Source organism: Tupaia chinensis, unplaced genomic scaffold (genome assembly GCF_000334495.1).
Source record: "Tupaia chinensis unplaced genomic scaffold, TupChi_1.0 Scaffold000622_1, whole genome shotgun sequence".
Taxonomy (NCBI): Eukaryota; Metazoa; Chordata; class Mammalia; order Scandentia; family Tupaiidae; genus Tupaia; species Tupaia belangeri.
Window position 1 is genome coordinate 11046239 of NW_006160142.1, and position 22559 is coordinate 11068797.

Here is a 22559-nt window from a genome sequence, read left to right on the forward strand (position 1 = left end):
AAATAGCTTTGCCTTGAATCTTCAGAGAGGAGAAACCAGAATTTTAATTTTCTTATGACAGGCTACTTGAAGCTATATCTTGAGTCATTAGATGAAGTAGAAGATATTTGGATGACAGGGTCTGCTTCAGAACAAATACATACATACATAACTAAACAAATTTAGTTTTAAAAACAACAGTATATTTTAAGAGAGAAAAAGCAACTAGCTGTGAAACCTCTCACCACTTCTTTTCTGGAGCTCACAGAGAGAGCCCTCGGGCTGTCTTTACAACTACCCAAAAGCTCTTGAAAATGAGCTTTTTCTGTGATTTACTAACACCATTGACAGGAAACAAAACTTAACTTTTTAATATCCACTAAGAGAATGGAGGCAAAGGATAAGTCCGTAGCCAGAGAACAATTCATTATCTTTGTGAACACAAACAAGTAAACTATCATTAATTTCATGGATGTGGAGAGGGCAGCAGAGAAAGTATATCCTTTTCAGACACTATGCTGGTGGCTGTATAAACCCTCCTACCCTACTGTGTGGTCCCACTGACATCCTGGTGCTAAAGTGAAAATATTCTACCAATTCTAATAGACTGAAAATAAAAATAAACAGCTTAATTACATGGTGGGCGTTTCTGAATGGCTTTCTGAATTTTAAAGTGCTCATCATATGTCTCTATTATCTCTACACGCTGCAAAACTTTGTCGCTTGAAGTACTCAATGAAGTGAGATCGATGCAAGAAATAGCCAGGAAGTGTCATGTTTTGAACCATAGCATCTTTCTTCATTTTTATCACTGAGGAGGGCAGGGGAATGGAAAGCACTGTGGCAACCTTGTTGTCTGTATTTCTACTTGAACTTCATGCTTAGCTCCAAACTGTTATTTCAGATCAGTGGATCTAGAAACACCAGTTGAGTAATACTCCTTCACTTTTTTTTCGGCTGAGATGTGGAGTTATGTTTCAGAGTATGTGGTTCTACCTTTTGGAACCACTTCTATCTGACTTGATGCGGTGTGTTTTCAAAAGGAGGTCAAAATAGAAGCTTCGGGAAAACATTAAATAGTCAATGCAGCACTATTAAGGAAAAGTCATTTTGAAAACTGTCTTTCTCTAAAAATCTGTTGATATACTGTGATCTATTCAGCCAATCCCCCTTTTAGATACTTTGCAGAAGTCATGGATGAAGAGGATCGTGAGACAGACAGAGGAGGAGGAAAGAAAGGAGGAGGAGAAACAACCAAAAAAAAGGGGAAGAAACCAGAAAAGGATGGAAAGAAAAAAGTAATAAAAGAAGAAATGAAGTCCAGAATTTTTACAGTTAAGCAAATACAGTTTTTTGTTTTTTTTTTGAGAGATTTTCACTGTAGGGCGCGTGTGCTCGCCAGACAGACAGAGAGAGACATAGAGACAGAAAGCGAGAAATCACCCCCCAGGGGGGATGGTCACACCGCAATCCCTTCTCCTCCATTCTCCTCTCGGGATCTTGGGCACGCACGCACACGCGCCCGGCATGAGTTTTAAGCCACCGGGTCCGGGACACGAACCGCGGTCGACTACGTGGGAGTCCAGCGACATAGCCATTACGCTAACTGCTGGTTCCCAGCAAATACGGATATTTTGACAATACTGATTCTTGTCCGTGAACGTGGGCTATTTTCCCATTTACTTGTGTCATATTCAACTGCTTTTATCAGTGCTTTATAGCTTCCAGTTTACAGAATTTTTCCTTCCCCGGTTAAATCTGTTCCTAAATTTCTGGAAGTCCAGTTAGTCTGTTTGTTCTTCTGTTGCTTGTATTTTTGTTATCTCCAAAACTCTCTGCCAAATCCAGGTTTTTGTCCTATGTTTTCTTCTAAGTGTTTAATATTTTGGAACCTTATCAGTTCTCTATCCATTTTCAGTTAATTTTTCTATGTAGTGTTAGATAAAAGTCCTAATTCATTATTTTACAAGTGGATAGTGGGTTTTAACAGCATCATTTGTTGAAAAGACAGCCCTTTCCTCATAGAATGGCCATGGCACCCTTGTCAAAAATCATTTAACCCTCTCTTAAATGTAATTTTCTTTCTTTTTAAAAAATATTCATTGTTAATATACATAAATACAAATAAATTTGGTAGGCTGATTTTGTATCCTGCAACTTTTCTGAATTTATTCATTCTAATGTTTTTTTTTTGAGAGATTTTCACTGTAGGGCGCGTGTGCTCGCCAGACAGACAGAGAGAGACATAGAGACAGAAAGCGAGAAATCACCCCCCAGGGGGGATGGTCACACCGCAATCCCTTCTCCTCCATTCTCCTCTCGGGATCTTGGGCACGCACGCACACGCGCCCGGCATGAGTTTTAAGCCACCGGGTCCGGGACACGAACCGCGGTCGACTACGTGGGAGTCCAGCGACATAGCCATTACGCTAACTGCTGGTTCCCAGCAAATACAGTTTTTAAAACATTTTTTCAGGATCTTATGCATATATTGAACAAATCTGTCATTGAAATTTCTCTTTGAAAACTGACTTAGAGACAATTTATTTCTCATAAATGAGAAATAGTCATATCATGTTCACTTTTATAATAATTAAAATCGATTATGTATCTTATCCATTAGTACTAATTGTGAAATTACTTTTTTTTACTCCTAGAAATCAGTCTGGGCTGATCTTTTGAAAGAAGATCTGAACATGTGGGAAAGGTACAAAATGGAATTCTTGACAGGTGTACTGAAAAGAAAAACTAGAGCGTGCACTGAGAGAGAAGAGAAGGGGATGTCCAGGGGCAAGAGGAGAAGCAGATGGAGGCAGGGTTCTTGGATTTTCTGGCACTTTCATTTCCTGTTGCCTAACTTCCCTTGGTTTCTAAGAGATATCTATAGCTTCTCTGTTGTCTTCTCGGAGGTGCAGTTTTGGCTAATCGTATTTCTTAGTTCTCTGCACTCCTTTTTTGGTTCACTGAGAGTATCTCCTGTTTTATGAATGTACATGTAGGTAGATGTAAGAATATAAGTACGGTATGTACTCACATTTGTTCTTTTTCTTTCATTTTTTTCTTTCATAGAGGTTTTTGCCTTAAGGCTCATGTGCTCCCTAGAGAAAAAAAGAGACAGGAGACAGTAACAAGGAAAGTGAGAAATCATGCCCTGGGGGGATGGCCACTTCGCAATCCCTTCTCCTCCTCCATTCTCTTCCTGTGATGTGATCTTGGGCACACACGCATGTAGGCCCAGTGTGATTTTAAAGCAACCGGGTCTGGGACTCAAACCATGGTAGGCCACATGGCAATCCAACAATGTAACCACTACACTATTACTGACTTCTTGTATTTGTTCTTAATCTCTGTTTTCTGTTTTTCTTACTCCTATAACAACTGTTCTTATATATTTAATGTATAAGCTTCTAAGTGAATTTAATATTGTATATTTTTATGTGTATCTTTTTGGTTTACATGAATAGCATTGTACTGTAGCCTTAGTTCTATTGGTGATTTTCATTCATTCTCTGCTTTTAAGATCTAAGAGGTGGTGGGAACCAGCAGTTAGCGTAATGGCTATGTCACTGGACTCCGACGTAGTCGACCACGGTTCGTGTCCCAGACCCGGTGGCTTAAAACTCACGCCGGGTGCGTGTGCATGCGTGCCCAAGATTCCCAGAGGAGAATGGAGGAGAAGGGATTGCTGCGTGACCATCCCCCCTGGGGGGTGATTTCTCGCTTTCTGTCTCTATGTCTCTCTCTTTCTGTCTGGCGAGCGCACGCGCCCTACAGTGAAAATCTCTCCAAAATAAAAAAAATGATCTAAGAGGTGGTGTGGTGATTAAGGCTCTGGATTCCCATACTGCTGTCCACAGTTCAAGTCCTGGATCCAGTGGCTTAAAAATCATTCTTTATATCTATAGCTTCAGTGTATAACTGAGTAGTCTGTTGTTTTTTGCTACTGGACATACATTCCATAGTAAACATTGCAGAACATGTCACATCATGGAATTTTACTATATTGCTTTGCATGGGGTACTTGATTATGATGAAATACTGCTAGATAGCTTTCCAGGAGATTACAACAGCTTCACCCCCTTTAAGAGTACAAGAGGACTCTTTAATGTCAAACTCCACTGATAATTTGGCATGGCTACTCTTATTTTTTAAAATCTCATGGCTGTAAAGTAATATCTCATTCTTATTTAACTTTCATTTATTAATAATGAAACATAATGGATATCCTTTCTTCAGTTGCTACCATTTTATTTTTTCTTCTGAGAATCAGTGTTCACATTCATGTTTTTTTTTCACAATTGGATCTTTTTTTTTTAATCATCAATTTGCTGTAAGTTCTTTATATAGTCAAAGTATCAGCCCTGTTTGTGATGTCTATCTTATCTTTATATGATTATTTCACTCTGTAGCACAGTTCAATGAGCAGCTATTCAAATATCGAAGCAACCTAATTTACTTGTTCATTAGAACTTTCAAGAAATTCATCACTTCTGGGCTGGACCCATATGGTAGCAGTTAAGCCTTGTGCTTAGGGAACTAGCTTCTATATGACCAACCACAATTCAAGTCCCAGCCCTGGAAATCAAAAAACATACCAGGTGTGTGTGTCTGCATGCCCAGAATTTTGATGGAAAGGAGAAATGGAGGAAAAAGGATGTGGTGAGGCCATGCCCTTTGAGAGGAGGTTTCTCTCTCTCTCTCTTTGTCTCTCTCTCTTTCTGGAAAGTGCACATACCCTCAGGCAATAAAATAAGAAGAATCATCATCACTTCTGTTATATAACAATCATTTCAAAAAATAGGGAAAGGGGAAAAGCCAAACAATTTACTCATGGGACTAGAAAAACCTCAGTTCAAATAGCCAAGTATGATCATTTCAAAAACATACAGGCTTCACTTGATCTGTATGTATAGATGAGAAACCCCTACTATTAATTAACTTCTTTAATAGTTGACTAAAAGTTAATGCAAAATGATTAATAGTTTATTAAAAGACTTCAAAGATGATTTAATATCAGATAATCTATGATCCAACTGTACATATTAAGAAATTTTTTATAGAAAAGATCATTTTAATAAAGGTCAGTACCTACTGGTGATTAAAAGAAAAATTCTCTCAGAAAACTAGAAAGCATATCTTCTTAACTTGACAAATGCTATAAAAACCTATAGGACACATATATTTAAAGAAAGAAACTAGACAAATTTAAGATTAGAAAGAAGAAAAGTATTCTCACATTCTATTGTATAATGTAGTACCCTAGATCTTTGGCCATTTCATAAGACAATTAATAAAACAAGAGGTACATATAGCATTAAAAGAGAAAAGCCAAAACTTCGCTAATCTACCTAGAAATTTAAACAAAGTAGAAAAAAACATTAAAATTAATGAAAAAATTCAACTCGCTAGATAGATGATCTCCCAAAACTAATAGAATTTATTGGCTATATAAAAAAAACAATTACAGGACCAGCAGTTAGCATAATGGCTATGTCCCTGGACTTCCATGTATTCGACCGCGGTTTGCGTCCCAGACCCGGTGACTTAAAACTCAGGACGGGCGCATGTGCATGCATGCCCAAGATCCCGCAAGAGGAGAACGGAGGAGAAGGGATTGCGGCATGGCCATCCCTCCGGGAGGTGATTTCTCGATTTCTGTCTCTCTGTCTCTCTCTGTCTGTCTGGTGAGTACACGCGCCCTATAGCATAAAACCTCTCCAAAAAATAAATAAATAAAAAATATTTTTAAAAAAATTGAAAACCAATTACAGGCGGACCAGCAGTAAGTGTAATGGCTATGTCACTGAACTCCCATATAGTCGACCATGGTTTGCGTCATGGACCCGGTGGCTTAAAACTCATACCGGGTGGGTGTGCATGCATGCCCAAAATCCCAAGAGGAGAATGGAGGAGAAGGGATTGCTGCATGGCCATCCCCCCTGGGGGGTGATTTCTTGCTTTCTCTCTGTCTGGTGAGCGCATGTGCCCTAAGCAAAAAACTCTCAAAAAAAAAAAAAAAAAACAATTACATATATGATTTTTTAAGAATAAGATTCTTTTAACAATGAAAAGAAAAATTCTTATTTAGATATTATTGGGTCATCAGAAAAGTCATGATATATTTTTGCATAGAAAACATATGTCATGACTTTTCTGACTATCCAATATATAATACATTAACAAAAATATACAGAAACTGTAAGGAGAGAATTTTAACTGTATTAAATGACATCAAAGAAGAGTCAACTAAAGTACAACCTACCATCGTAGGTTCTGGTCCAACTGTCCTATAATTTAAAAACAATTATCAAAATAGTTGAATCTTTTGAGAAACTTGACAACTATTATTAAATTAAATGTAAGAACTAATAATAAGTGTTCATAAATAGTAAGTCAACTTTGAAACAGAAAAGTCAAAAGTAAGGACTTGGGGTTGGACAGTGGCTTAGAGCTAACATTCTGATACTGATGCTCTTGGGAAGGTTCCAGGTTCTCATCCAGAGACTCCCTTGAACACTCCGGGTACATACATGCCCATAATCGGGCTGACTGGAGATGGGAGTGGATTGTGGTATGAAAGGCCCTGTTGGGATGTCTCTCTCCTTCTCTCTCCTCCACTCCCATGTCTCTGACTTATGGAAGATAGAAATAAGTGAACTTTTAACAAAAGTGAGGACTTGTTCACTAGATATTAAGAACTCAAAGTTATTGCATTAAAATCGTTTTGTAATTCTAAAGGAACAGACAAATATAATTATAAAACAGAATTCACTGTTCAGAGACAGACTATGTATTTGTAGGAAGTTTATAAGTTATATAAGGGGTAACAGAAATCAATGAATATAGAACGAGTTGTGAAGTAGAAGGTCTTGTACAGAACCTCCTGTCTTACAGCATTTCCAAAATTAGACTCCAGATGGAATAAAGAATTATATGTAAATGGTACAATTTAAAGTTATTGGAAAAAATGTCAAATATATTTGTCACCTGATGTGGAAAGGAAACTCTGAAGATCACAGAATTTGGACAGTGGGTTCAAAACTTGTCTCTCATATCTTCAGACTACCTCCCCTTTTCAGAATAGGACAAAATAAAACAAACATGAATGGTATTCTGTTGTATATATATTTTTCATCCCATCATATCAACTCTCAAAAGATAAAAATGTGCTACCTCCAAGGATATGCAGAAGATTAAAATAGAATTCAAAGATCTTTCACAAATGAGAATTACAAAACCAATGCAGCATCATTCAAGTGAATATAATTTTTTAAAGAATTACTTATTATTTTTTAAATTTGTTGTAGGGCATGTGCATTCACCAGAGAGATAGATAGATAGAGAGAGAGAGAGAGAGAGAGAGAGGAAGAAAGTAAGCACACAGGTTGCCAGGTCCAAGAATCAAACTGCAATTGTTCATGTAGGAGTCCAGCACCTTAACCACCACATACCACCCGGCAGCCCCTCAAGTGAGTATCTTAACTGTAAAAGAGACCATGTGGAAGAGAAACCCCTCTTGTTGCAGAAATTTTGATAACTTGTATATGAACCTGATAGATAATCCTCATATTTTATGATTACCTTTTGGAACAAAGAGTCTATAATCAATGTAAGGGTCCTTAATAGTACTAGCCATATGAGCAACTCATGGACCTCTCAGAATCGAATCTTCACCCTATAAGTCAGAATAATAAAGTTCGTATCATCTCTACTCCCAGGTAGCTTTGAGAAAGGATGTGCAGTTGATGAAGTAGATGATGTGAAAAATGTTAGCATTTGATGCATAATAGAGACTGCAAAATGACTTTTAAGGTGGAATCTGAAAAAAAGTTGTTGGCTGTTTTCACCATTAAATAGTTTCCTTTTCCCTAAAACAGTTTCTTGAGATTTACTTTCATTCATTCCATTTTTGTTTTGCTTTGTTTTCCTTTATGGCAAGAGTTCGTGTGCATTGCTATCGTTATGCCTAGTTAACTTTGAGCTTAAAAAACTTGAACTAATGTGAAAAATAAACTTTTAGGTAGAAGAAATATCTCTGACTCCTTCACTGTCACAAGATTTACTTAGAATATATAAAGAGATTGAAGGAAAAGAAGGCATACACAAAGACAGAGGGTGGCACCAGCTCTTAGACTAACCAAAAGGGAAATGATATATAAGAATTAAGAATTAACTAGAAAAGCTTTGTAACACATAAAATATATCAAAGCAAGGACCTAAGTGTTGTTGGAATTCAGAGATTACTGTAAAATGAAATAGCTTCTTGCAGGAAGCAGACATGGGAGTATACGTTTAGGAGAGGAAGAGACACATTCAGTATTCTAGCTCCATTGAATGAAACTACCATATTACCTCCAGTGCACCTGCTTTTCTTGCTATAGCAATAGAAAATCTGTGTTTGAAATATCTGTCCCAGCTGGGGCAATTCCTGGAAATATGGGTTGGTCAAAGAGAGGAGACTCTATTATTAAATTCATTAATAAGAAAACATTTCATCATAATTCATCTTAGCACTTGTCCAGTAAAAAGATGATATGCCTCTTTGAATTCGGCTATAGGTTAATTTAAGTGGTAACGATACTGTGAAACTAAGAGTTATTTTATATTTTAAATATTCTCAGATCCAAATATTACTTAACATGATTCTAGTTAGCTCTTCTTAAAGTCAATAGGAGGAGAAGATGACTTTAGGTGGAGAAATGGGGTTTTGACCTTTTCAGCTGAAACTTTTATACCAGAAAAGCCATGAGCAGTGAAAAAAAAAAGACTCACTGTGTTTGAATGAAGATGGAAAGGGATGCACTGGCAAGTCTGCATATAAAAATAATTAGTTTCGATTGGTTACGTCTTTTTTGTATACAGTGTTCATTCTGCCTTCATCACATTTTTCTTCATCCTCTTTCTCTCCCTCCCTCCATTTCTTTCTTCCTATAAATACTTACTGGGTACTTCTTAAGGGCCAGTCACTTATTCTCAGTACTAGAAAAAAAAAAGAAAGAAAAATAAATATTTGCATAAGATGTGGCCTCTTCTCTCATAGATAGCTTTGAGAAAACAGTAGAGAATACATATGCACCAAAAAAAGGTTGAGTACTCTTCTCATTCTTATCAGCCAAGTTCTGATTCCTCAGTTCTCAAGAAGATTCTAATGGTGGGTCCCATGGACATCCTAAGACAGCAGCCTGCTGCAGCCCCCTAGTGTCATCGTCTTTCTTCTTGGGTAGATAAGTTTATTAGTGCCTAAAGATGTAAAGTTTTTTTTTTTTTTCATTTTTGTAGACACCAGAATAGCATCAGACTTTATTTTTGAGAACAATAAATTCCTTAGGAAATGATTTTAAGAGCATGCATTCCACATACAGAGAATTGTTGACTGTTGAACAAAAAGGGACCCTTGGAGTTATCAATTTGGACTATTCACCAGGTGTGGATGAAGCACCACGTTTAGTTAAAGGGTGGAGATGCAGAACCCACATAATCACTTGTAACTCTCTTTGGTGGTTTGTTTGCTCCTACATTGTTTTGGCAACCTCCAGTGGCAGGTAGTTTGAATATTACAATTCATTTAGGGGGCTTTTCTATTGCTATTGCTCAACTGCTCCAGGTACACATAAATTCTCCCATGTATCATAAAAGTTTCATTTCTCTTGTATTTATATTCATTTATATATTGGGTTGCTGGAAAAGTTATGATGCATTTTTGCATAGGGAAACAGAAAAGTAAGTCTGACAACTCAATAAATTCATTTGTACAAATTCATTTATATATATGAATATATATTCATTTTATATGTATTAATTTTTATATATATGAATGAATATGTATAAGTATATTCATTTTATACATATTCATTCATTACAAATTTCTGGTCAGAAGAGTGTACTTACTACTCACTTTGACCATTGTTCTAGCTTCTGACTTCCAGAACAAGGAAAAAAAATTAAACCTAACATGTTGCAGAACTTAAAATTCTGGTATGATTTTCAATTTTGATTCTTTCAATCCTCCCTTGCTTTTCAAACTTTCCCCATCTTAGTTTTCTTCGCCTACATTAAATGTCTCCATTAAAATATGGTACCCAGAACTGAACAAAGCCTCCGGATGTGGTCTGAGTCGCAGAGTGTAGAAAGAATATTACTGGCTGTAATTTCAAAAAAGAACTTCTATTAATACAACCTATGAATGTGATTTTTGAAAGCATCTGCCTCACACTGATGGGTCTTATTAAAGTTGTGGTCTGCTAAATCCTCCAGATCTTTTTCACATGAGTTTCTGCCAAGCCAAGTCTCTCCATCCTGTACTTATACAATTAATTATTTGAACTTTTCTGCAGGACATTGTATTTATCCCTATTAAATTTCATCTTATCGGAATTTGCTCAGAATTCCAGCTTGTCAGAACAATTTTGACTGTTGATTGTTGTGTTTTCTATTCTTTCCAGCTTTGTGCCTATAGATTTTATAAGCTTTGTTTCCATGTTGTCATCAAAATCACTGGTAAACAAGCTTAATGAGGCTGGGCCAGACAGGAATTGAGTGGCCATCCACTAGATGGTGGAGGTTAAAATAAATGATTGGGGTCTGATTATTGAATTCAGTGAACCCACTTTCACCCAGCTTATATTTCCTCATATATGTTATTGTTAGAGAAAATGTCGTTGAACATTTTATTTGATTCAAGATGCTTCTGCAGATTTACCACAATTGGTCACCTTTATCATCTTAGTGGAAGAAAAAGCTCAATTATTATCAAGTATTTATTAGTCCCCATCAAATCATCACTGCACACTGATATGTACTATAAGTCATTATAAAGAAAATTAAATTTTAATATCAATGAAAAACTATTAGAGAATTTATTAGGTATAGTTATAATAAATGATCTAACTTCTATGTTTAAAAGATGACTTTGCTAGTACATACAGAATGGATAGTTGTAAAAGGGTAAGACAAGAAGAAGAGTAACTACTTAGAGAGTTTTGGAGATTAACTGAAGGAACACTTAACCTCGGGGACAGACTCCTAGCTGTGCCACTGATGGTATGAATTTAGGATGGTATGAATTCAGCCCAATGGTTGAGTCCCCTCCTCTATTAAAGAAAGGTTTACAAGGACGTTGGGAAATAACCTCTACAGTAATTACTAGCCTAACATTCTGTGTATCTATAGTTTCATCATCACCAGTTGATTTGTTTATGATCAAACCTGGAATATGACCTTCAATGTGACCTTCCTTAAGTTTATGAGACCCTCCTTTATTTCAATATTGAGACTTCTGCTGTGATGCCTCCCAACTGTGAGTATTGCATGTTTGAAATAAAATCTGCTAGCTCTTTACTTGGACCAAAAGAGCGGAGCTTACTTCAAGTAGCTCTGTCCTCGCTTACCAACCCTCCTCACGCAGACAGCACTCTTCAGTTCACGCCATTCCATTGTTTCCTCTCTAAAGACATTACTTCTTATTTGGAAGGGTATAGAAAGTGAAGAATTAGATAATTCTGCCTTCTTTGAATATTATATGTTCATGTCATTGTAGATGCATTCACTTGCTATAATTGGGGCTATACAGAGCACAAGCCAATGAAAGTATTTTAGCCAGAAACAATTAAAATGACTTTTTTGCTGCATGGAGTTTCTTGCTGCCCACACACAGAACAGGAGCCATCTCTGCATCCTCAGGAAGATGTGTATCCTCTCCTGGGTCACATCATCATCACCCGCATCAGCAGCAACATATTGTCTCTGAAACCCATTCAATGTACAGTATATGTCTGGCACTATGTGAAAAGATTTATGTGCATTATCTCATTTTATAGGGCAGTTTATTCAGACATCCACTGGCTCATTTGATTACTATTTATGGTACAACTCTGATGTACCAGATTATCTAGTAAGCACTGGATGTGGGGTAAGCCAAGCAACCATAGTCCCTGATTGTGTAATATGTTAGTCTAGAGAGAAAGGCAAGCATTAAACAAGTAATCAAAATGAACCAGGGAATTTTTTTTTTTTTGAATGCAGTCTATGGGTATTCATGGAGATTGATCTACCACCAGATGTCTCAAAGTTTTACTGTTTTCTAAATATGTCAAGCACCCTTCTTTTCAAAGATTTTTAAATTTCCTGTTCCCTTTTTCTAAAGCTATCTTCCCCTAGATATCCACATGGCCCAGTTCCACATTTTATTCATTCAAATGACACCTTAGTCGTAGTGATATTTCTTGCCACTCTCTCTAATGATTCAAGTTCTCTCCCATTATCTGTCTCTCCACATTAGTTTTTTTCATGAAATTGATTAATACCTGAAAGAATATGTATATATCCCCTCAACATACTCCTCAAATGAGCTAGTTGCACAACACTAGGGACTTTATTTTACTCACAGCTGTACTTGTGTGCTAAAACAATACCTGGTACCTAATAGGTTCTTGCTCTACAAATACCAGTTAAATGACTGAATTAATGAATCAATAACCTGATAAATGTGATCTCATCTCTTAAATAAAATTCTTACATTTGTCATGTTGCATCTTAGATTGGTTTCTTAGGCTTTTGCAGAGACAAAGTGAGCAACAGACAAGACCCTGGATATTTTGGTTTGGGCTCAGAGAAGAGATTTTTCACATCTGTGTGAGAGGATGACTGTGTAAGTTTAGGATTCCTACACAGCAAGAAGAAATACTTTTGAGCTATTGTGTAAGAGACAAATAAGAAGTAGACTGTTCTGAACAGGTGTTGAGTTGGTGAACAAATGCACGCATGTATGACTGTAATTCAGTCTTGATCTGTTTTCATCGAGTCCTATGACCCTCACAAACTTTCTTGGTCCAGTCAGTCTCCTGTTTCTTTCTCTTGTCTCTCTTTTTTACATTAGCCTGGCCTAGCTATTTTCCCCACCAAGGTTAACAACATAGGAGGCTGACAAAAAGAAGGCAAAATCTAAAGTCAAATATCAGCAAGGGTCATAGAGGAAGAATTACAAATTGAAGAGTAAAAATAAAAAGGAAATCAGCTGCATGACACCAGGATGTGGTCTTCAGAACCAAGTGATAGGGAAGGAAAAGGAGCCCGAAGCAGTCTCTCTATCTAGGCACAGGCTAGCTAGAAAGCAAATCAATGAGATGGGGTGATCCCTGAGGAAAAAACAGCAATTCAGAAGTGATGGCCATCAGCGAACAAGAAAAAGTAGTCCTCAGATGGGTGAGCATATTGCTTTAGGAAGTGAGGGAATCATGAAAATCAACAGGGTCAGAGCAAAGTCTGTAGGGAATCTAGCAGCCAACAGACTACCAACGGTGACCCAGTGACCAGAAAGGGGAGAAGGCAAAGGTTGGCTTTAGACACCTAGGTAGTTTGGGAAAATTGGAGTATCCCAGAAGGAATAGTGGAGTCCTGTTGAACCACAGTCCCTCCTTAACCATTACTGACACTGTTTTTCACCTCTGTATTACAAGGTTCTCCATCCATCCTTATGTTTTCCGCAAGAGCCAACATGAAATCCTTTCCCAACAGCCTGGTTCTTGGCCATCACAGAACAATTGACTAAAAATACTGATTCAATCCTGGGTCTCATGGAATGAAAAGTGGAGGTTTTCATTTATTCATTTGATTTTGTTTTTATAAAAGTTCCCTTAATTTAACTCTCTTTCTGTGTATCTAGAGAGAGAGAGAGAGAGAGAGAAAGCCCCGACTTGCAGCTTCAATGACTTAAGAATGCTAGACAAAGGAACAGTGGGAAACTATTCTGTAAGGGTGTTTTTAAATGTAAATTCACAAATAGGCTTGGAGAGTCGGCAGAGACGATCTCTTGGCAGGTAAACATCAACATGAGGCCTTCTAAGTCCATTACTTGTTTCTTCCTTTAAGAAATATGAGATAATGTTCAGTGAATCACCAGATGGAGAATTTGTTCAGGCAAAATGGCTTTGCAAGTTCTCTTGTAAATCGCCTCTGGCTTCTAAAAAACAGTAGCAAATGTGCCAAAGACTGAATTAGCTAGAACAGAAGTTTCACTTTTTCACTACAAGAATTATCTGGGACTGAACTAAAACCTGGACTCCTAGAGCTGGAAGGGATGTAAAAAGACTGTCGACCAGGCCTTCTTGATTTCAGGCAGGAAGACATAAAAAGCATATGAAACTTAAAACAGGGTAAAGCCTCTTCGGACTTAAAAAACAAACAAACAAACAAACAAACAAACAAAAACACTCCCTTGACAACCTGGAATCTATAGGAATGTTTAACGCATAGGATATAGACGCTAAAGAAGAAATACTGACCTTTGCATGATATTCATTGCTAAGCCTTTGAAGAGACTCTCAAGCGGCCCAGGAGTATTGGAAGAGAATGGCATTATCAAATAACAAGCAAGAGATGAAAATCTTCTGGAAAGCTAGAGCTTAGAACTTTGTCTTGCTTTCTGACATCTTTCAAACCTTTCAGAAGATAAAATTCAAAGAGTATTTAGCTAAATTGTAAACAGGACACTGTTCAGACTGAGAGACCCACTGGGCCTTCAGGTCACCACTGACCTTAGAATACCATATAGCTACGATACCTGCATTTCAAGCATAGAAAGGATTGAAGTCTTCAGGAAAGGATGTTCTCTAGAGTATTTATTGTCTTGAAGGTACTCCTACTCCTTTCCTAACACAGGCTCCCAGAAGTGGGGACTCTGTTTAGTGAGACCTCAAGGAGGAAAAGACTTCTAGGTTTACTCCTCCTGAAGTAGAAAGAGGGCCTGCAAAGTTGTGGGGAGGAAAAAGTATAGGAAGATGAGTACTTGGTTATTCTTAAGCCTCACCTTTCAACGTCTTGAACTAAAATCAGGGCATTGAGTGAATCAATGGAGCCACTGACCCAGCATTTGCTGAGATTTACATGTGTTTCCTTTCTTGAAACTAAAGCTCTTACTTGGTGAAGGGAAGTCTGAGGAGATTATGAAATGTGTGCAATTTAAATTCTTTTGCATTTAGTGACTTTTTCTGGCTAGGGAAGGATTCAGATATTTGGATAATTTCGTAAACCATTGACTTTTTAAGGAGGAATATGAAGAAACATATGCCAATTGAGTTAAAAGCTGAGCATAGCTGTGAGATAGATATTAGTCCCTTTTACCAAAATGTGGTTTATGAGGCTTTTAATAGAGATTAAATTGGTGGAAACCAGGTTTTTACCTTATTATGGATTTGACAGTTTCCACATTTATCTCCTCCATGTAATGCTGAACTGTTGGCTCAAGGCAGACTCTAGCTCTGCATAGATCACCTGTTCCCATTTTAGAAATCAGAAATGACAAATATCTGTATAAAAATTAAAGTAATTCATTAGTGATTAGTTATTCCTTGCTTTCTAAACCCTTCATGCTTACCCTGTTTCTCTGAATGGCCCTAGGGACCATGGTGAGTAACCTGGAGTCACTTGAACCTCTACACCTATTCCTATCCTGGGGTGTTCTTCACTTACTAAAATTCTGCTCATTTAACAAATATTAACAAAATAACAGATGTTAACAAAATAACATCTCTTTCTAAATAGTAACAAATACAAGAGATCTTCAAAGAATTTGTGAAAAAATGGATTTGAAATCTGAGTTTATTTTGCTGCAATTTTTTAAAATATAAATATAGCTCTTTCATAATACACATTTTAATTGAACATTTTAAGGAATTCTTGTTCTTGGGGAAAAATAAAGAAGACTAAGCAAAAGTAGAATGCCTAGTTTGAAGGGATGCAAATTCTAGAAGAGCAGTTGGAAAGAAATCCCTGAGAAAGTGAGAAGATAGGTGCTTTTTAAAAACAGGCCAAGTAGACAGAAGTGGAGTTGGTGCCTCCATGAACAGCAAGGGGCCTTGTGGTAGGAGGGAAGTGAGGGGATGAGTGGGCTGGGGGAATAAAGGAGACCTAAATTCTGTTTAAGTGTGATTTCAGTGGAGGGTCTTGAGAATAAAAGTGATAAACATGACAAAATGCCTATTCTCATGGAACTTATGCTTCAGTGGGAAAAGAAAGATGACTAACAAACCAGGTGGAAACTAGTTCTTGTTTCAAAAGATCTTACCAGATTAATATTTTGCAAAATTAAAAATCCACAGGGTCCCAAACTGATGTATTTCTCCCAAGTTATAGGATCTTTATCTACCTTGAATGTTTATTTCCATAAGGGCTTTAGCTATCAGATGATAAAATTCATTAGTCAGCTCAGACTGCCATATTGAAATTCTATACACTGAGTGGTTTAAAAAACAGAAAAAGAATTTTTTTCTCACAGTTCTAAGGGCTCAAAGTCTGAGATTGAGGTACTGGTACAGTCAGATTCTTGTAAGGACGTCAAGTTTATAGACAGCTACCATCTTGCTGTGTGCTCACATGACTTCTTTATGCACACATGTGATGGAAGATAGAGAAAGCTCTTTAGTATCTCTTCTTATAACAGCATTAATTTTATGACCAGAGTTCTATCCTCTTGGCCTCATCTAAAACTAATTATTTCCTAAAGGTCCAATCTCCAAATACCATTACATTGGGGGTTAGGGTATAGACACATAAATTTGAGGGTAGGGGAAAAACAATTCAGTCCCTAGTAGAAAGGAAATCCGGATACCTAAAATGTCAGTGTGCATATGTGAGCACGTGTTTCAGTGTTTACCATCACATATGTGAAAGAATGAATGAAGAAAGCTGTGAGAACAAATGAACTAATGCTGTTTCTGAACTCTACTTTCTTTCATCCTTTTTCTCTTGGTCTGTCAAAGGTCTGAAAGAAGCAGCTCATGCGTCATGAACTCCAGAGTGGCAACTATGGAAAATGAAGTCCCTCTGTCCTCCTACCCTGGGACCCTCAGATTACATATAGATGAAAGGACGGCAAGAGCTTGCTGGCTAATTTCTTATATCATTTTAAACATTCCACATTCTTTGACGATATTGCTTTCTTTCCAGATAAAGAGTAAAAATCAGAGAGTGTCAGGTATAATAAAAACAGACTCAAATTCCTAACACTATCCAAACCGCAGCGATGGAACTGGGTCAGACCACTTGGCCTGAAGCTGCTACCTCTGAATAAAGACTTCAAAAGACTGTCCTGAGGTCCACACTTCTCTAAAGCCCTTACAGCCAAACCCCCCAATAGGGAACATGTTCTCACCATAGACAGAGAGAGAGGGAAAGTGAGAAATCACTCCCCCAAGGAGTGATGGCCATGCTGCAATCCCTTTCATTCTCCTCTTGGGAGTTTAGACACACATGTGCATGCGTGTACCTGGCATGTTTTCAGTCTGGGACTCGAACCACAGAGTTGGTTATGTGGCATCCAGCACCTTAACCACCACACCACCTTCTGGCCCCATCCTTGCAGCCAATTTACAGACAGGGAATGGCAAGATTCAGAGACAGAGAATGGAGGAGGGCATTGGGTGAAGAGGAACAGCAAGGGGTAGAAACAATCTCAGCAAGGAAACCAGCCATTTGCCAGCGACCACGTTTTTTCCATGTGTAGATTCATTGCTTTTTCCCCACTCAGTTAAACTACTACCCCAGCTGGAAAGAACCAGAAGTTTCCTTAAAACAAAAGAGTCTAAAGGAGTGGAGCCTGAAGATGTCATTGCTGAAGGCCATCACTCAAAGGGGAAGTGATGGAGTATGATCAAAATGCTAGCAAGTTACTTTGGTGGATGTTCGTGTACGTGTGTTTTCGAAACCCTTGGAGAGTAGAAGAAAGAAAGGTTGAATTAAAAAGAGGAGGCTGGTCACTTAACACAGTAGTTAACAGAGCCAGCTCTCACATGGCCAATTGTAGTTTGAATCCCAGCCCCAGTAGCTTGAAAAACACACCAGGGCATGTGTGTCTGTGTGCCCCATATCCAGACAGGATGGAGAGGGAGGAAAAAGGTTAGTGATGTAACCATGCTCCATCAAGGGGGTGCTTTCTTTCTCTTTCTCTCCCTGTCCCTTTATCTCTCTCTGGCAAGTACACATGCTTTCTGGTAATTAACAAGAAAGAAAGTGGGGGGAGGCAAGCACCCACTTTATCAAAAGCCTAGAGAATTAGAGGTCCTAAGAAATGTCAATCCCATTTGGTTCACCTGAGTGAGAGCTAAATAATAAAATCACATTATACAATGCCGAAGTCAACCCAGAGCAATGAATACAGAACAAAGGTACTTTGGAATATGCCATCTTAATATTCCTGTCTGCACAGTTTAGTGTTCTAAATGTGTTTTATGTTTAATGAAAGAAACAATGACTTTCAGTGGAGGGAAAAAAATAGATCTTTAAAGATAATCAGTGCCTAAACTACCTACCTTAGGTAGCTGAGAAAAAGCTACTGTACTCTTTATTTTTTAACACTCCAGATATGTAATTTAATGCAGGTCTAATGACAGTCTCAAACATGGGGCTTTAATCGAAATTGTTCAAGCTCAGTACTGTGACAGGAACTCACAGGCCCCCAACAGTGCTGTCCATTTTCTCAGGTTCTGCAAGAAAAAAGAAAAGAAGAAAAAAACCTCTTGAACTTATGTTGCTATTGATGTGTAATATACAATAAAAAAACAGTTAAATTTCAATTACCCACAGGTAATTATAATTTTATTGTTTGACTGTACTACAGGGATTTTTGTAATTCCCAAGACTAATAATTTTCTATAATTTTACAGGTTGTCAAATAAACTATTAAAGATTATCTTTGAAAAGGCGTCTGCAATTGTAAGGACATATCATACTGTTCATGTACTGTATTAGTAATTAGAGATTCCTGGATAGTGAAAGATCTGCGCTGGGAGCTCACTAGCGGGGAGCACATTTCCTCACAGCCGCTTCTAATCTCCCACTGAAGATTTCAAACTTCTCAGGCATTCTCTTCGCTGCTGCAGGATGCACGTTCCCATTTTATTAATATTCCCCTAGCAATTCCAAATGGTTTGTCAGGATAAACCTCTACCTCCTAGTGGGAAGAAGTTAAAATCAGAAAGATGGGTCCCACCTATTGTTAAGAAAAAAAAAAAATCTCTGGACCTAATGCAAAATGAAAGGAACTGATTTAGAAGGGAGTGAGAGGTTTGAGAGGTATTAGTTTAGGAGTGTGTGTGCGCACATGTGTGTGAATAGGTACACCTGTGTGTGTGTGTGTGTGTGTGTGTGTGTGTGTGTGTTGGGTTTGCAGCCCAAGAACAGAAAGATTTGGGGGCCAAGGTAGTTACGTAGTTATTCCTATCAATCACTACTATACTTGATGATATCAAGTTAGCCAAATGCCATGGTTCTGTCTGAAACTCTCTCTTGCAAAAACACTCTGTCCTTTCTATTGGGAGTCGGTACTCCTCTCTTAGGCAAGTAGGACAGGCAGGTGAGATGCTGATAGGTGTTTGTGGGACCACTTGTTCTTCTCAAGGTTTGTCCTGCCTCCCTGTCTTTATGCACATCAGTCCAAATGCCTCACCCCCTTCTCCTCTTTATGTCAACCTCAAATTAACTCAAACCCAGAGGAATAGGTTTCTGATTGGTGGAAATATTATTAACTCTTCTGTTTTTATGAAATGTGTTCTCATCAGGGTTCTCAAAAGATTTTTCTGTCTATATTTACTATTGGGTCATAGGCACCAGCTCTGGTACACTGAAATAAAATCCAGGACTAAGGACGCAGCAGGAAAATGTCTCAAGCTCTCAAATGGATACAGGGAGGAGCCAGGAATGGATGAGAAGAATCCAGAGCAGAGGTAAGGATTGTGGCACATGTGCTCAGGGAGGTAGGACCAGAGCAATGGTAGTGACTTGATACCAAAGAATAGAAATTGAGAGGTAGAGGTGAAAGATGATTTATTGGAAGGGAAATATTTGGGGGGAGAAAGATGACTTATTGGAAGGGAAATATTTGGGGGAGGGGGGGAAGCTGCATTGTCTTCCTGGATTGGTGCAGATTTTGATGGAGAACCATTTGGTGAGAGAGTAAAACTTTACTGGTGTGACAAAAGGACAAGTGGGTAGAGGGAAAGAAATGCTGAGGGAAGAAGCAGGTCATGGAAGAAAAAAATATATAAAGAATGGGGCCAGCAGGTGGTGTGGTGGTTAAGTGCGCTGGACTCCCACATGGCCGACCATGGGTTGAGTTCGAGACCTGGCAGCTTGTTTTCCCACTTGCTCTCTCTCTCTCTTTCTCTCTGTCTCTCTCTGATCAAATTAAAAATAAATAAATAAATAAAGTTAAATAATTCTTTTTAAAATAAATAAATACATAAAGAACTACAAAGACTTGTTATCTTTGTGTTTTGCCTAGGATTTTGCCCTACAAGAGAAATTGATCATAGCTTGATTTTTAGGTAAAAGATGGGACAAAGAAAAATCAAATTATAAGTAAGAAAATGATTATATTAACCTTATGAGATAATGAAGTTTTCAGGAATTTAAAGCTGATCATAATTTTTTTTTCAAGGCTATCCTTTATAGCAACAAAGTATGAACCAAGAATGAAATCTCTTGACTTTTTCTTTTTTATAAGAGAGAGACTTTTTTGCTATAGGGCAAGTACACTCACTGGAGAGACAGAGACAGACAGCAAGACAGAAAGCAAGAAATCAGCCCTTAAGGGAGATGGGCCACACCACAATTTCTTCTCCACCATTCTCCTCTCAAGATCTTGGGCACACACTCACATGTGCCCAGCATGAGTTTTAAGCTGCTGGGTCTGGGACTCAAACCATAATCGACTATGTGGGAGTCCAGCGACATAACCATTACATCTGCAGGTCCAGAAATCTCTTAACTTTTAACCCAGTGTTCTCTCTTTCCTTCTGTTTCCAATTTTTGTGCTGGTGCTTAAAAAGATACTCTGTAACCTGTAGAAGAGACGTTTCACAATCAAATAAATGGCATGAAGATGTAAATAAACTAGGTCAAACATAATAAGAATACTAGTGTTTAAATAAAGACTATATTTTTTAGCATTGGGTCATCTTAACATAGATTTGTTCCAATAAGCGTACTCTCCCATTGGCTACTACAAAGCTAGTATTTGTCATTGCGATGTAAGAGTTCTGGGAGCTTAAAATTCTTAAATGTTAAATAAATAGTTCTGCTGTAGCATGTCTTACTTCTCGATAAGTCATTTTGATAACAGCTTTGTGCCCTGAGCTGAAGGCAATGTCAAGGTCAATTATTTCATTTAAGGCCCCTAATTAAGACTACTTTTTTGAGGTCAGGATAATGCATTACTTTATTTTAATAGGAGAGAGATCAAAGCTCTACCTTAAATTTTCCTGATGTAAAGCAATGCTGCTTTAACCTGAGTTACATTAACAAGAGAGAAAAAAAAAATGTTTACATATTTTGGAGCCCCCCCCACCCCCACCCTACTGATATTGTTAAGTTCAACTAAAGTGAAATTTATTTAGTAATAGAGATTGCCCAACTTCTGCTCTCTTTGCATGTCCTTAATCCTTTTTTAAAAAGCTTTATCAGAGGCTTGATTTCTATGCAATAAGCTTGCACAGGCCAAACCAGTTCACCCAGAAATGTATAAATAAGGCATTTAGTAGACTGCTGAGATCCTAGCTGCTGCTGCTACTGAAGAAGAAGCTGTATTTGAGGTGGTTACCACCAGATGTGCTGGATGGGACTCAATAAATTCAGTTTATATAGTGTTTGAAAGTCAATATATTTCTGGGACCAGCAGTTGGTACAATGGCTATGTTGCTGGACTCTCATGTAGCTGACCGTGGTTTGAGTCCTGGACCTGGTGGCTTAAGCTCACACCAGGCGTGTGTGTGCATGCATGACCAGGATCCCAAGAGAATGGGGGAGAAGGGATTGTGGCGTGGCCATCCCCTCTGGAGGGTGATCTCTCGTTTTCTGTCTCTCTGTCTCTTTCTGGCAAGCATACGTGCCCTATAGCAAAAAACTCTCCTCCCCGCCCCCCAAAAAATGGTCAATATATTTCCTATAAAATTACGGTTTTCAAATTCTCAGAAAAAGAAATCACTCTATAGTCATGAATGGTAACAAATGACTGGAGCTGAGGAATGTCACCCTTCTTTAGGTAAGATGTGCACTCCAATTTGCCACTGGCACTACTGCTCACTGTTGCAAGGATTATAAATTGACTGACGTATTTTGTTAGGCTAACATAGCCTCTAGATTATTATTATCATTTTAGATTGTAGTGTTTGGGGTAGAATTTGAACTCTTCAGTTCCACAGACTGCACACTCCTCATTGCTTTCTACCTAGCCAGATCCACCTATTGGTGTCAATGGCCTGGCGTCTGTAGCAACCCTTCCTGATGTTCTTGCCCCATCCTTCAGGGTTCCTGAGTTTCTCCGAGACTGAGGTAGACAGCTGTAGCGGAATCAAAGCTCTCCATGGCCAAATCTTGTATCTCTATTTTGCCTGAGGTTTTTATTAGGGGTTTTATTAGGTGCTTCATGCTTATTCTGCAGCAAGAAACAAAGAAGAGAGAAGAAGTTTCCACATGGTTCCAGCGAACTAGATTTTTCAGGGAATGAAGATTTCCTATTGATAATTCAGCCTCCAACAAACGAGCTAGCGGTAGGGAGCCCCCCCTTGCACTCCCAGCCTTCTATCTCTGTT